The sequence below is a fragment of the Arachis stenosperma genome, chromosome 3 (genome assembly GCF_014773155.1).
Source record: "Arachis stenosperma cultivar V10309 chromosome 3, arast.V10309.gnm1.PFL2, whole genome shotgun sequence".
In the NCBI taxonomy this organism is placed as follows: domain Eukaryota; kingdom Viridiplantae; phylum Streptophyta; class Magnoliopsida; order Fabales; family Fabaceae; genus Arachis; species Arachis stenosperma.
In genome coordinates, this window is record NC_080379.1 from 78,307,455 (window position 1) to 78,324,795 (window position 17,341).

A 17,341-nucleotide genomic window follows, 5' to 3' on the forward strand; every position below is an offset into this window, starting at 1 on the left:
TTCAAAATGCTATAAACAAGAGATAAAATTTGAAAATGTCACCATGGTTTTCTCCAAGGAGGAAAATCTCTAACTCCTTGGCGCCCTTTTGTTGAGTATGATCTTTTGAAATTGAATTCTTGGCACTATCGTCGTTTCCTTGCTCCTTGCCATCTTCACTCACTTTGTTTTCAACTATGTCGCACCCAAAAATGGAGTAAGCTTCAAGGATAGGCTTGTTGGACTCCTCCAAAGTGAAGTTGACTAACTTGCCATCCGACTCAAAAGAATAGACCCTCGAGTGTGCGTCTAGCTTGAAATGGGCCGTCTTCAAGAATGGTCTTACAAGGAGTATTGATGATGGCTTAGTTGAGTCGATAGGAGGGGTCTCCAAAATGTGAAAATCAACTGGAAAGAGCAATCCTTGAATATTGACTATAACATTCTCTACAATCCCCACAACGGACACAATACTCTTGTCTGCTAACACTAACCTCGCCCCATACCTCTTTAGGGGTGATAAGTTCAATCTTTCATAGATGGGGAGTGGCATGATGCTCACACACGCCCCCAAATCACACATATAGTCCGTGAACTTAGTCCCACCAATCAAACAAGTAACCAAACATAGGTCGGGATCATTGCATTTTTCAGGAAGTAAAGAGGAGATAGAATCATCTACCGGCTTTTTGTTGAGGTTTCCAAGCTTGTCTTTGTAAGTGCAAATATCCTTGAGGAACTTGGCATATTTTGGCACTTGTTGAATGGTGAAAGAGAGGGACGGTAACTTCAACTTTCTCAAAAACTTCCACCACAGTGGGGTCAAGATCTCCTTGCTTCTTTGCTTTCTTGGCTAAGGTTTGAAATGGAATGGGCAAAGGTTCTCCAAGAAAGGTCTTTCTCTTGTGCTCCTTGACCTTTGGTGGTTCTTCCTCACTTTTGTCAACATTTTCATCTTCACTCCTCATCACCTCCACTTCATCTTCTACCTCCTCATGGTTTGTCTCCTCACTCAACTTTGAAGGTATAGCCACATTCTTATCCAAATTAGTACCACTTCTAAGAGTAATGGCATTTATGCTTCCTTTAGGATTGGGTTGAGGTTGGGAGGGCAAACTACTTGAGGTTGAAGCTTGTTGGGTGCTTTGTGTGGTTTGAGGAGGGAGAGTCAAACGGGTAAGGGCTTCGGCTATTATAGCCATGTACGCATCTTGTTTCTTATGAAACTCTCTTTGTTCTTGCATGAAGGTGTGTATTGTGTCATTCATGTGGAATTGATTGGAGGGAAGGGCTTGGTTAACTTGAGAAAGATTGGATTTACTATTTGGATGTTGGTACTTCACTTGAGATGATGGTTGTGGATATGGTTGTTGGTATTGTGGTTGACCTTGTGGGTGTTGATGATAGTAAACTTGAGAATTTTGGTTAGGTTGAGCTTGGGGAGCTTGGTTCCACCTTTGGTTTGAGTTATCTCTCCACCCTTCGCTTTGATTACCTCCATGTGGGTAGGATCCTTGGTTGTAGTTGGGTCTTTGTGGGTAGGGGTTAGTAACTGCCAATGTCGTGTCCTCTTGGATTTGAGGGTACTTGGTGGTCGAAATTGTGATCCTCTTTGTATTTGCATGAGATTTAAAAATTGGCTCTATTGGAATTTATGATCACAACTCCATTCAGCTTAACCAGCAAGTGTACTGGGTCATCCAAGTAATACCTTACGTGAGTAAGGGTCGATCCCACAGAGATTGTTGGTATGAAGCAAGCTATGGTCACCTTGTAAATCTCAGTTAGGCAGATTAAATCGGTTTATGGATTTCCGAATAATTAATAATAAATAGAAAATAAAAAGGGATAGAAATACTTATGTAAATCAATAGTGGGAATTTCAGATAGGCGTGTGGAGATGCTGGAATCCTTTCGAATCTCTACTTTCTTATTGCTTTCATCCAATCCTTCTTACTCCCTTCCATGGCAAGCTGTATGTAGGGCATCACCATCATTAATGGCTACTTTTAATCCTCTCGGAAAAATGGTCCTATGCGCTGTCACTGCACGGCTAATCGTCTGGAGGCATCACCCTTGTTGATAGCTACATCCCATCCTCTCAGTGAAAATGGTCCAAATGCTCTGTCACAGCACGGCTAATCATCTGTCGATTCTCAATCAGGTTGGAGTAGAATCCATTGATTCTTTTGCGTTTGTCATCACGCCCAGCCTTCAGGAGTTTGAAGCTCGTCATAGTCATTCAATACCGGAATCCTACTCGGAATACCACAGATAAGGTTAGACTTTCCGGATCCCCATGAATGCCGCCATCTATCTAGCTTATACCACGAAGATTCTGTTGGGGAATCTAAGAGATATGCGCCCGGCCTAGAGTAGAACGGAAGTGGTTGTCAATCACGTGCGTTCGCAGGTGAGAATGATGATGAGTGTCACGGATCATCACATTCATCAAAGTGTTGTGCAACGTATATCTTGGAATAAGAATAAAAGAGAATTGAATAGAAAGTAATAGTAATTGTATTGAAACTTGAGGTACAGCAGAGCTCCACACCCTTAATCTATGGTGTGCAGAAACTCCACCGTTGAAAATACATAAGTGAAAGGTTCAGGCATGGCCGGATGGCCAGCCCTCTAAGTGATCAAAAGTCCAAATGATCAAAGACTAAACAGTCAAGAGATTAAACTGTCAAAAGATGTCTAATACAATAGTAAATTATCCTATTTATACTAGACTAGCTACTAGGGTTTACATGAGTAAGTAATTGATGCATAAATCCACTTCCGGGGCCCACATGGTGTATGCTTGGGCTGAGCTTGATCTATCCACGAGCTGAGGCTTCTCTTGGAGTTGAACTCCAAGTTATAACGTGTTTTGGGCGTTCAACTCCGGATCATGACGTATTTCTGGCGTTTAACTCCAGACAGCAGCATGTACTTGGCGTTCAACGCCAAGTTACGTCATCAATTTCCGAATAAAGTATGGACTATTATATATTGCTGGAAAGCTCTGGATGTTTACTTTCCAACGCCGTTGAGAGCGCGCCATGTGGAGTTCTGTAGCTCCAGAAAATCAATTTTTAGTGCAGGGAGGTCAGAATCCAATAGCATCAGCAGTCCTTTTGTCAGCCTTTTTCAGAGTTTTGCTCAAGTCCCTCAATTTCAGCCAGAAATTACCTAAAATCACAGAAAAACACACAAACTCATAGTAAAGTCCAGAAATGTGAATTTAACATAAAAACTAATGAAAACATCCCTAAAAGTAGCTTGAACTTACTAAAAACTACCTAAAAACAATGCCAAAAAGCGTATAAATTATCCGCTCATCACAACACCAAACTTAAATTATTGCTTGTCCCCAAGCAACTGAAAATCAAATAGGATAAAAAGAAGAGAATATACTATAAATTCCAAAATATCAATGAATATTAATTATAATTAGATGAGCGGGACCTGTAGCTTTTTGCTTCTGAACAGTTTTGGCATCTCACTTTTTCCTTTGAAGTTTAGAATGATTGGCTTCTTTAGGAACTTAGAATTTTGGATAGTGTTATTGAATTTCCTAGTTAAGCATGTTGGTTCTTGAACACAGCTACTTATGAGTCTTGGCTGTGGCCCTAAGCACCTTGTTTTCTAGTATTACCACTGGATATATAAATGCCACAGACACATAACTGGGTGAACCTTTTCAGATTGTGACTCAGCTTTGCTAGAGTCCCCAGTTAGTGGTGTCCAGAGTTCTTAAGCACACTCTTTCTGCTTTGGATCACGACTTTAACCACTCAGTCCCAAGCTTTTCACTTGGACCTTCATGATACAAGCACATGGTTAGGGACAGCTTGCTTTAGCCGCTTAGGCCTGGATTTTATTTCCTTGGGCCCTCCTATCCATTGATGCTCAAAGCCTTGGATCCTTTTTACCCTTGCCTTTTGGTTTTAAGGGCTATTGGCTTTTTCTGCTTGCTTTTTCTTTTTCTTTCTATTTTTTTCGCCATTTTTTTTTCGCAAGCTTTTTACTTTTCACTGCTTTTTCTTGCTTTAAGAATCAATTTCATGATTTTTCAGATCATCAATAACATTTCTCTTTGTTCATCATTCTTTCAAGAGCCAACAATTTTAACATTCATAAACAACAAGATCAAAAATATGCACTGTTCAAGCATTCATTCAGAAAATAAAAAGTATTGTCACCACATCAATATAATTAAATTAAATTCAAGGATAAATTCGAAATTCATGTACTTCTTGTTCTTTTGAATTAAAGCATTTTTCTTTTAAGAGAGGTGAAGGATTAATGGAATTTATTCATAGCTTTAAGACATAGTTACTACATACTAATGATCATGAAGTAGAGACACAAAACATAGATAAACACAACATAGAAATCGAAAAACAGAAAGAAATAAGAACAAGGAATGAATCCACCTTAGTGGCGTCTTCTTCTTGAAGGACCAACAATGTCCTTAATCTCTTCTATGTCCCTTCCTTGCCTTTGTTGCTCCTCCCTCATTGCTCTTTGATCTTCTCTTATTTCATGGAGAATGATGGAGTGCTCATGATGTTCCACCCTTAATTGTTCAACATTGTGGTTCAAATCTTCTAAGGAGGTATTGAGTTGTTCCCAATAGTTGTTGGGAGGAAAGTGCATCCCTTGAGGCATCTCAGGGATTTCTTGATGATGAGCTTCCTCATGCATCTCTTGAGAACCGTGAAGGGTCTCTCTTGCTTGCTCCATCCTCTTCTTGGAGATGGGCTTATCCTCTTCAATGGAGATGTCTCCGTCAATGATAACTCCAGCTGAGTAACATAGATGGCAAATAAGGTGAGGAAAAGCTAGCCGTGCCATGGTGGAAGGCTTGTCGGCTATTTTGTAGAATTCATTGGAGATGACTTCATGAACTTTTACTTCCTCTCCAATCATGATGCTATGAATCATGATGGCCCAATCCACAGTAACTTCAGATCGGTTGCTAGTGGGAATGATGGAGCGTTGAATGAACTCCAACCATCCTCTAGCTACAGGCTTGAGGTCCAGTCTTCTTAGTTGGACTGGCTTGCCTTTGGAGTCTCTCTTCCATTGAGCTCTTTTCACACATATGTCCATAAGGACTTGGTCCAACCTTTGATTAAAGTTGACCCTTCTAGTGTAGGGGCGTTCATCTCCTTGCATCATGGGCAAGTGGAATGGCAGTCTCACATTCTCCGGACTAAAATCTAAGTATTTTCCCCAAACCATTGTGAGATAATTCTTTGGACTTGGGTTCATACTTTGATCATGGTTCCTAGTGATCCATGCATTGGCATAGAACTCTTGAACCATTAAGATTCTGACTTGTTGCATGGGGTTTGTTAGGACTTCCCAACCTCTTCTTCGGATTTCATGTCGGATCTCCGGATACTCATTTTTCTTGAGCTTGAAAGGGACCTCAGGGATCACCTTCTTCTTTGCCACAACATCATAGAAGTGGTCTTGATGGCTCTTGGAGATGAATCTTTCCATCTCCCATGACTCGGAGGTGGAAGCTTGTCTTCCCTTTTCCTTTTCTAGAGGATTCTCCGGCCTTAGGTGCCATTGATGGTAATGGAAAAACAAAAAGCTTATTCTTTTACCACACCAAACTTAAAATATTGCTCGCCCTCGAGCAAGAGAAGAAAGAAGAGGAGAAGAAGAAGAAGAAGAAGAAAATGGAGGAGAGTGAGGGGAGATGGATTCGGCCAATGGTATAGTAGATGGGGTAGTGTTGTGTGAAAATGAAGTAGAATGGAAGGGTATATATAGGGAGAGGGGAGAGGTTAAGTTCGGCCATTTAGGGTGGGATTGGGTGGGAAAATGTTTTTGAATTTGAAGGTAGGTGGGGTTTATGGGGAAGAGTGGATGGATGTGAGTGGTGAATAGGTGATTGGGAAGAGAGATTGAGGTGATTGGTGAAGGGTTTTTGGGAAGTGTGATATGGGGAAGAGTAAAACTAGGATTAGGAGGTAAGGTGGGAATATGTTAGGTGGGGATCCTGTGGGGTCCACAGATCCTGAGGTGATCCTGTGGGGTCCACAGTTCCTGGGGTGTCAAGGAATTCCATCCCTGCACCAAATAGGCATGTAAAATGCCTTTGCACACCATTCTGGCGTTTAAACGCCGAGTGGTGCATGTTCTGGGCGTTCAACGCCCACATGTAACATGTTTCTGGCGTTGAACGCCAGTTTCATGCTTGTTACTGGCGTTCAGCGCCAGCTTTTCTTCTAGGCACATTCCTGGCGTTCAGCGCCAGAATGTTGCTTGTTTCTGGCGTTCAGCGCCAGTTTCATGCTCTGTTCTGGCGTTGAATGCCAGCCAGATGCTCCTTACTGGCGTTGAACGCCAGCCTGTGCTTCCTCCAGGGTGTGATTTTTCTTCTGCTATTTTTGATTCTGTTTTTAATTTTTATATTTTTTTTTTGTGACTCCACATGATCATGTACCTAATAAAACACAAAATAACAATAAAATAAAATAAAATAAAAATTAGATAAATAAAATTGGGTTGTCTCCCAACAAGAGCTTCTTTAATGTCAATAGCTTGACAGTGGCTCTCATGGAGCCACAAGGTGATCAGGTCAATGTTGTATAGTCCTAACACCAAACTTAGAGTTTGGATATGGGGTCTTAACACCAAACTTAGAGTTTGGTTGTGGCCTCCCAACACCAAACTTAGAGTCTGACTGTGGGGGCTCTTCTTGACTCTGAACTGAGAGAAGCTCTTCATGCTTACTCTCTTTTGTCACAGAGGGATGGCCATGTGCCTTAAATAGAAGGTAGTCCCCATTCAATTGAAGGACTAATTCTCCTCTGTTGACATCTATCACAGCTCCTGCTGTGGATAGGAAAGGTCTTCCAAGGATGATGCATTCATCCTCTTCCTTCCTAGTGTCTAAGATTATGAAATCAGCAGGGATGTAAAGGCCTTCAACCTTTACTAACACGTCCTCCACTATTCCATAAGCTTGTCTCAATGACTTCTCTGCCAATTGTAATGAGAACAAGGCAGGTTGTACCTCAATGATCCCCAGCTTCTCCATTACAGAGAGTGGCATAAGATTTATACCTGACCCTAGATCACACAGAGCTTTTGCAAAGGTCATGGTGCCTATGGTACAAGGTATCAAAAACTTGCCAGGATCTTGTTTCTTTTGAGGTAAAATTTGTTGAATCTAGGTATCCAGTTCACTAATGAGCAAGGGAGGTTCACTTTCCCAAGTCTCATTACCAAACAACTTGGCATTCAACTTCATGATAGCTCCTAAATATTGAGCAACTTGCTCTCCAGTCACATCTTCATCCTCTTCAGAGGAAGAATAGTCTTCAGAGCTCATGAATGGCAGAAGGAGATTTAATGGAATCTCTATGGTCTCTATATGAGCCTCAGATTCCTTTGGGCCCTTAATAGGAAACTCCTTCTTGCTTGAGGGACGTCCCAGGAGGTCTTCCTCACTAGGATTTTCGTCCTTCTCCTCCCTTGTGCATTCGGCCATATTGATTATATCAATGGCCTTGCACTCTCCTTTTGGATTCTCTTCTGTATTGCTTGGGAGAATACTGGGAGGAGTTTCAATGACTTTCTTACTCAGCTGGCCTACTTGTGCCTCCAGATTTCTGATGGAGGATCTTGTTTCACTCATGAAACTGAAAGTGGCCTTTGACAGATCAGAGACTAGATTGGCTAAATTAGAGGTGTTTTGTTTAGAATTCTCTATCTGTTGCTGAGAAGATGATGGAAAAGGCTTGCCATTGCTCAGCCTGTTGCATCCACCATTGTTAAAGCCTTGTTGAGGCTTTTGTTGATCCTTCCATGAGAAATTTGGATGATTTCTCCATGATGAGTTATAGGTGTTTCCATAAGGTTCACCCATATAATTAACCTCTGCCATGGCAGGGTTCTCAGGATCATAAGCTTCTTCAGAAGCTGCCTCTTTAGTACTGTTGGATGCATGTTGCCATCCATTCAGATTTTGAGAGATCATGTTGACCTGTTGAGTCAACACTTTGTTCTGAGCCAATATGGCATTCAGAGTATCAATTTCAGGAACTCTTTTCTTATGAGGTATCCTATTATTCACGGAATTCCTCTCAGAAGTGTACATGAATTGGTTGTTTACAACCATATCAATGAGTTCTTGAGCCTCTTTGATGAGCGGATAATTTGTATACTTTTTGGCATTGTTTTTAGTATGTTTTTGGTATCTTTTAGTTAGTTTTTAGTATATTTTTATTAGTTTTTAATTAAAATTCATTTTTCTGGACTTTACTATGAGTTTGTGTGTTTTTCTGTGATTTCAGGTATTTTCTGACTAAAATTGAGGGTCCTGAGCAAAAATCTGATCCGGAGACTGAAAAGGACTGCAGATGCTGTTGGATTCTGACCTCCCTGCACTCGAAGTTGATTTTCTGGAGCTACAGAAGCCCAATTGGCGCGCTCTCAACGGTATTGGAAAGTAGACATCCTGGGCTTTCCAGCAATATATAATAGTCCATACTTTGCCCAAGATTTGATGGCCCAAACCGGCGCTCAAAGTCACCTACAGAAATTCCAGCGTTAAACGCCGGAACTGGCATAAAATTTGGAGTTAAACGCCCAAACTGGCATGAAAGCTGGCGTTTAACTCCAGAAAAGGTCTCTACACGAAATTCCTTCATTGCTCAGCCCAAGCACACACCAAGTGGGCCCGGAAGTGGATTTTTCTGTCATTTACTCATTTCTGTAAACCTTAGGATACTAGTTTACTATTTATAGGATCTTTTGACATTGTATTCGTACCTTATGACCTCATAACATTTCTTACACGTTTACTTCCACAGTATGAGTCCCTAAACCCCATGGTTGGGGGTGAGGAGCTCTGCTGTGTCTTGATGGATTAATGCAATTACTACTGTTTCTTATTCAATCATGCTTGCTTCCATTCCAAGATAATACTTGTTCTTAATCCGGATGAATATGATGATCCGTGACAATCATCATCATTCTCAACCATGAACGTGTGATTGACAACCACCTCCATTCTACCTTAGATTAAGTAGTTATCTCTTGGATTCTTTAATCGGAATCTTCGTGGTATAGGCAGGACCTGATGGCAGCATTCAAGAGAATCCAGAAGGTCTAAACCTTGTCTGTGGTATTCTGAGTAGGATTCAATGACTGAATGACTGTGACGTGCTTCAAACCTGTAACCTACTGGGCGTTAGTGACAGACGCAAAAGAGGGATTCTATTCCGGTAGGGGAGGGAACCAAACCGGTGATTGGCAGTACTGTGACAGAGTGCGTGCATTAGCTTTCACTGCGAGGATGGGAGGTAGCCATTGACAACGGTGAAACCCTACACGAGCTTGCCATGGAAGGAGACTTGCGTGTTTGATGAAGAAGACAGTAGAAAAGCAGAGATTCAGAAGATGGAGCATCTCCAAAACCCCAGCCTATTCTCCATTACTGCAAAACAAGTAACCATTTCATGTTCTTTTGCTTTTCACAATCAATCCTGATAATTCCTGATCTCCTGACTAAGATTTACAAGATAACCATAGCTTGCTTCAAGCCGACAATCTCCGTGGGATCGACCCTTGCTCACGCAAGGTATTACTTGGACGACCCAGTGCACTTGCTGGTTAGTTGTGCGGGATTGCAAAAGTGTTATTGCAATTTCGTGCACCACTCTTCATGCGTTTTCTTTAGGTGAATAGATCCACCTGCAGAATGGTCCAATGACATTTTCAAAAATTCAGATAGACCATAATAGAATATATCTAATATGGTCCATTCTGAAAACATGTCAGATGGACATCTTTTGGTCAGCTGCTTGTATCTTTCCCAAGCTTCATAGAGGGATTCACCATCTTTTTGTTTGAAGGTTTGAACATCCACTTTCAGCTTGCTCAGCTTTTGAGGAGGAAAGAATTTATCCAAGAAGGCTATGACCAGCTTATCCCAGGAGTCCAGGCTATCCTTGGGTTGTGAATCCAACCATATTCTAGCTCTGTCTCTTACAGCAAAAGGGAAAAGCATGAGTCTGTAGACTTCAGGATCAACTCCATTCGTCTTTACAGTCTCACAGATCTGCAAGAACTCAGTTAATAACTGATAAGGATCTTCAGATGGAAGTCCATAAAACTTGCAGTTTTGTTGCATTAATGCAACTAGTTGAGGCTTAAGCTCAAAATTATTGGCTCCAATGGCAGGAATGGAGATGCTTCTTCCATCAAATTTGGACGTTGGCTTTGTGAAGTCACCAAGCATTCTCCTTGTATTATTATTATTTTCGGCTGCCATCTCTTTCTCTTGTTCGAAAATTTCTGAAAGGTTGTTTCTGGATTGTTGTAATTTAGTTTCTCTTAGTTTCCTTTTCAGAGTCCTTTCAGGTTCAGGATCAATTTCAACAAGAGTGCCTTTTTCCCTGTTCCTGCTCATATGAAAGAGAAGAAAACAAGAAAGGAAAGAGGAATCCTCTATGTCACAGTATATGGATTCCTTTATGTTAGTAGAAAAAGAAAAAGGGGGGAAGAGTGAAGAAGAATGGTTCGGATATTTAGATGGAGAGAGGTGAAGAGAAGTGTTAGTAATTAAATAATTAGATAGAATAAGAAAAGAGGGGGAGAATTTCGAAAATAATTTTGAAAAAGGGATTAGTATTTTCGAAAATTAAATATAAGATATAGTTAAAATTAAAATTTAAAACAATTAAAAAGAATTTTTGAAAAAGAGAGAGGTATTTTCGAAAATTGAAGAGGGAGAAGTAGTTAGTTGGTTTTGAAAAAGATAAGAAACAAACAAAAAGTTAGTTAGTTGATTGAAAAAGATTTGAAATTTTAATTTTAAAAAGAGAAGAAGATAAGAAGATAGAAAATATATTTTAAAATCAAATTTTTGAAAAAGATAAAATTTTGAAAAAAAGATAAGATAAAAAGATAAGATAAAAAGGTAAGATTTTTAAGAAAAAGATATTTTGAAAAAGATTTAATTTTTTTTAAAATGACTTAACTAACAAGAAACTACAAGATAAGATTCTAGAATTTAAAGATTGAACCTTTCTTAACAAGAAAGTAACAAACTTCAAATTTTTGAACCAATCACATTAATTGTTAGCTTATTTCGAAAATATGATATAAAGATAAGAAAAAGATTTTGAAAATATTTTGGAAAAGATTTTTGAAATTTTCGAAAAAGAGGAAAAATTGGAAAAGAAATGATTTTTGAAAAAGATTTTGAAAAGATAAGATTTTTAAATTTTTGAAATTTGACTTGACTTGTAAGAAACAACTAATTTTAAAAATTTTTGACCAAGTCAACCCAAAATTTTGAAAATTTGGAGGGAAATAAGGAAAAGATATTTTTTTGATTTTTGAATTTTTAATTATGAGAGAGAAAAAAACAAAAATACTCAATGCATGAAATTTTTAGATCAAAACAATGAATGCATGCAAGAATGGTATGAATGTCAAGATGAACACCAAGAACACTTTGAAGATCATGATGAACATCAAGAACATAATTTTGAAAAATTTTTGATGCAAAAAAAAATATGCAAGACACCAAACTTAGGAATCTTTAATGCATGGACTCTAACAAACAAAAAATGCATATGAAAAACAACAAACAACACAAAACAAGAAAACATCAAGATCAAACAAGAGGACTTATCAAGAACAACTTGAAGATCATGAAGAACATTATGAATGCATGGAATTTTCGAAAAATGCAAGAAAAATTTTTAAAAGCATGCAATTGACACCAAACTTAAAAATTGACTCAAGACTCAAACAAGAAACACAAAATAGTTTTGATTTTTATGATTTTCTAATTTTTTTTGGATTTTTATTATTTTTTTCGAAGACAAAGTTAGGAAAAACGAAAAAGGAAAGAAAAATTTTGAAAAAGATTTTTGAAAAGAAAATTACCTAATCTGAGCAACAAGATGAACCGTCAGTTGTCCATACTCGAACAATCCCCGGCAACGGCGCCAAAAACTTGGTGGACGAAATTGTGATCCTCTTTGTATTTGCATGAGATTTAAAAATTGGCTCTATTGGAATTTATGATCACAACTCCATTCAGCTTAACCAGCAAGTGTACTGGGTCATCCAAGTAATACCTTACGTGAGTAAGGGTCGATCCCACAGAGATTGTTGGTATGAAGCAAGCTATGGTCACCTTGTAAATCTCAGTTAGGCAGATTAAATCGGTTTATGGATTTATGAATAATTAATAATAAATAGAAAATAAAAAGGGATAGAAATACTTATGTAAATTAATAGTGGGAATTTCAGATAGGCGTGTGGAGATGCTGGAATCCTTTCGAATCTCTACTTTCTTATTGCTTTCATCCAATCCTTCTTACTCCCTTCCATGGCAAGCTGTATGTAGGGCATCACCATCATCAATGGCTACTTTTAATCCTCTCGGGAAAATGGTCCTATGCGCTGTCACTGCACGGCTAATCGTCTGGAGACATCACCCTTGTTGATAGCTACATCCCATCCTCTCAGTGAAAATGGTCCAAATGCTCTGTCACAGCACGGCTAATCATCTGTCGGTTCTCAATCAGGTTGGAGTAGAATCCATTGATTCTTTTGCATTTGTCATCACGCCCAGCCTTCAGGAGTTTGAAGCTCGTCACAATCATTCAATACCGGAATCCTACTCGGAATACCACAGACAAGGTTAGACTTTCCGAATTCCCAGGATCCTACTCGGAATACCACAGACAAGGTTAAACTTTCCGGATTCCCATGAATGTCGTCATCTATCTAGCTTATACCACGAAGATTCTGTTGGGGAATCTAAGAGATATGCGCCCGGCCTAGAGTAGAACGGAAGTGGTTGTCAATCACGTGCGTTCATAGGTGAGAATGATGATGAGTGTCACGGATCATCACATTCATCAAAGTGTTGTGCAACGTATATCTTGGAATAAAAATAAAAGAGAATTGAATAGAAAGTAATAGTAATTGTATTGAAACTTGAGGTACAGCAGAGCTCCACACCCTTAATCTATGGTGTGCAGAAACTCCACCGTTGAAAATACATAAGTGAAAGGTTCAGGCATGGCCGAATGGCCAGCCCTCTGAGTGATCAAAAGACCGAATGATCAAAGACTAAACAGTCAAGAGATTAAACTGTCAAAAGATGTCTAATACAATAGTAAATTATCCTATTTATACTAGACTAGCTACTAGGGTTTACATGAGTAAGTAATTGATGCATAAATCCACTTCCGGGGCCCACTTGGTGTATGCTTAGGCTGAGCTTGATCTATCCACGAGCTGAGGCTTCTCTTGGAGTTGAACTCCAAGTTATAACGTGTTTTGGGCGTTCAACTCCGGATCATGACGTGTTTCTGGCGTTTAACTCCAGACAGCAGCATGTACTTGGCGTTCAACGCCAAGTTACGTCGTCAATTTCCGAATAAAGTATGGACTATTATATATTGCTGGAAAGCTCTGGATGTCTACTTTCCAACGCCATTGAGAGCGCGCCATTTGGAATTTACAAGCTCCAGAAAATCCATTTTGAGTGTAGGGAGGTCAGAATCCAACAGCATCAGCAGTCCTTTTGTCAGCCTTTTTCAGAGTTTTGCTCAAGTCCCTCAATTTCAGCTAGAAATTATCTGAAATCATAGAAAAACACACAAACTCATAGTAAAGTCCAGAAATTTGAATTTAACATAAAAACTAATGAAAACATCCCTAAAAGTAGCTTGAACTTACTAAAAACTACCTAAAAACAATGCCAAAAAGCGTATAAATTATCCGCTCATCAGTACTCATCGGTGTAATGAGTAGTATAAGCACAAACACCATATATCCTTGATGGTCCTTCGGTCCTAGGAAGTTGAGGTGGAGTATTTATCAAAGCTTGAGGGATTTGTTTCCCTTGGGTGATTTGCCGCAACAACACCGTCATCTCACCGAGGGTCTTAGTCAAAATAGCATCTTCAGAGGGAGAAACCTCGCTCACAGCTTTTGGTTACGAACTCCTTGCCCTAGAGTGTTGAGTTGAATCTACTAGGTCTGATATAACTTCCCATGCCTCTGTTGTGGTATTGTTTTTGGTCAATGATCCTCCACTTGCGGCATCTAGGAGAAGCTTATCTTGGTGGTGCATTACTTGACAGAAATAACTTATCAGAACAACTTATCTATCCGGTTGTGAGGGGAAGCCTCTAGCAACTTCTTGAATCTCTCCCAATATTCATACAAAGTCTCCCCATCTTGTTGCACAATGCAAGAGATCTTTCTTCGTAGCTTGTCCATTTTTTGAGGAGGGTAGAACTTTTCCAAGAATTCTTTTCGTAACAAGTCCCAATTGGATCTAACTTCACCCGGCTGAGTATAAAACCACTCCTTCGCCTTTCCCTCTAAAGAGAAAGGGAAAGCCAAGACCAACACCGTGGCTTCATCCGCTCCATGTCTTCTTGCAGTTGCACATGCAACTTGGAAATCCTTAAGGTGCTTCAAAGGATCTTCCCCAGGCAATCCATTGTACTTGGGGAGCAAGTTGATTTTGCCAGACTTAAGCTCAAAATTCGAATCCAACGTCGGATACAGAATCTAAAGTGGTTGCAAGAAGAGATTAGGAGCTCCGGCTTCCTTCAAAGTGATCCTTTGAGGTGGGTCCGCCATGACGTTGCCACCTGAGTCACTCAAAGATAATTCAGTACTCCCCACAGATGAATAGAGAGTCTCCTCGTTGATTGGAGAATGATGGTCACAGATTGGTGGTGATAGTGAATGGGAGTGATCCTCAAGGGAGCCTGATTCACTATGCACGAAAGCTAGCCGGCGCCGAGCTTGCCTTATACAAGTTAAAGTTCTTTCAATTTCTGGATCAAAAGTGGCCATGCTCGGGTCTGAAAGCGACCGTGTCATTCAACTAAGGAGGCAATGAAAGCATGCGATTATGAAAAGTAAAACAAAAGTAGGCAAGTAAACAAGAACTAACTTAACAATCTACAACTACCAAGACTAACTAAAGAGGAAAGGAGTATCTACAATTAATGCCAAGTAGCAAACAAAAAATCAAATATTCACAATAATCACATATTTACAGAACCAAAATCATAGCACTCATTGCACTTAAAGTGAAGTTTTCCCCGCAACGGCGCCAAAATTTGACGGCAGCTAAATTGCATAGGTTTGGATTTTCACACTAAAAGAGGATTAACGTTGCAAGCATAGACCAAACCCAACAATCGGCCACCGTTCAAATTGGAATTTCACAAAGTGTGACACAACTCAAAACCAAATTAAAACCGAGAGTATTTGACTCTCGGGTCGTCTCCCAAAGAATCACTTGAGGGCAATGAGTGTGCAAATTCTGGTTGTAGTGATCAAGGGGTTGTAAATGAAGAGATGAACATATAAAGCAATAAAAGAACATGCAAAATTGTAATGATTGAACTAATAAAGAAATTAAAGAACCGACTATGTAATATGAACAAGTAAAGTATAAAAGAGATTAACATAGCAATGTATAAAAGATTGAAAGCATAAAAAGGGGTCTTGGCTTGGAGTGAGCTAAGGGTCCTTTTGTTGTTGGAACCACAACTATGACAATTATGATGCATTAATCTCACTTGATCAACCCTCACATCGAAAGGTAAGTTAAATGAGCATAAGTGTTCTTAACCCACAAATCCTAAATTGCTTGCTAATTGCCTTAGCAACAACTTAGTGTTAGTGGGAACAAGAACAATTAACAATCCAAGAATTGACACTAAATGTTGAACATTACAACTCTAGGAACCCAATTGCTCACTTGACCCAAGCCAAGAGACAAAAATTTAGTCTAAAACCATGTTTCACATTTTGTCAAACATTTGGTGCGCAAAAAGCTTAAACATGAGAGAAATGAGAAAAGACTTGAAACTAAAAGCAACAATTGATCTCAATCAACAAGAATAACAAAAGAAAGCATAGAACAAACATCAAACATCAAATTCATCAACAAGAAATTGAAATTGCAAAAGAGAAGTGAAATTGAACTACAACTTAAAATAGAAGAAAGAGTAATGACAATGTAACTATAAAGAGTAATAACAAGAGAATACTTACAATGAGATTAGCAAAATCCAAGATCAAAAATGGAAATGGCACTTGAATGTAAACCCTAATAGAAACCCTAGTAGAGAAGATGAAAAAAACTTAGAGAAAACTAAAACTAAAAACCTCTACTACTACTCCTAAACTATCCTAATGATATGCTATGTTATGTCCTTCATTCCCCTTCCAATATGAGCTAAGAGACATCAGAAATAGGCCTCCAAAGCCCTCAAATCACGAGTCACGTGCTTCTTTAATGAAGTCATGCACGGACACCTGTGCAGACACACTTTTGCAAAATCCCGTCCTGTGCGTACGCAAAGTAGCTGTGCGCACGCACACTAGGCGATGCTTGGCTAGACGTGCGACGCGCTTGAAATGATCCACGCACTCTGCTTGGTCTCCTGTGCAGACGCACAAGGTGCTGTGCGCACGCACACGTCTCTGAACTCATCTCCTTTGATTCTTCATGTTTCCTCCACTTTGCATGCTCTTCTTCAATTTACTCCAGCCCATCCCTACCTTATACACCTGGAATCACTCACAAACACATCAAGGCATCAAATGGAAGGCAAATAGAATAAAATAGATCAAATTAAGCACAAAAGAGCATATTTTTATAATCAAGAACAATTTGGGAGGAAAGTTCAAAAGCCTACTATTAAAGGGAATAAGTGCAAGTTTATGTGATGGAATCCATTAAATTCTAAGCAAAAATCATCATCAAATATGGATTCATCAGTGAAGTTCAATAATAATCAATGCATATGAGTTGTGATAAAAAAGAGAGTGCATGAGTATGTGAAAAAGTGAAGAATGGGTAGTTAGTTTAGCATTTAAATTGTATAGGTTGTCATAGGTTAGGTGGGAAGTTTAAGTTAATCAAAGATTCAAGTTTTAGTCCACTTAATCATATACAATGCTACCTTGACCCTAGTCCCATTACAACCTTATGATAAGACCTCATGATATTTGTATGCATGCATGAAATAATTGTTGATTGTTAGATGAAAAACAAATCTTGAAAAGCATGATTAGGGGAGAATTGAGTGAATCAACCTATACACATGAGTGACTAGAGCGGATACACATCCGATGAGGGTTCAATGCTCAGTTACATGTTTTCACCCATGATCATCTCTTTTCTTGCAAGTTGTAAAATCTTTTTAATAACTCAATTCAATTGTGGGTTTAACTTGGTTGTTAATACCTTTAGCCCTTGTATTTATATATGTATTCTTGGATATTGATTTATTTTAACCAAGTAGTTGCATTCATTTAGATAGATTGCATGTAGATAGGT

At 39.2% G+C, this 17,341-nt stretch overlaps 1 non-coding gene across 1 annotated transcript; it reads left to right on the plus strand.

Moving 5' to 3' along the window:
* Nucleotides 1–14,137: 14,137 nt before the first annotated feature.
* LOC130971739 (small nucleolar RNA R71) lies at nucleotides 14,138–14,244 on the plus strand. The gene has a single exon (XR_009082950.1). It is a non-coding gene; the product is annotated as a small nucleolar RNA R71 (small nucleolar RNA).
* Nucleotides 14,245–17,341: the final 3,097 nt, after the last annotated feature.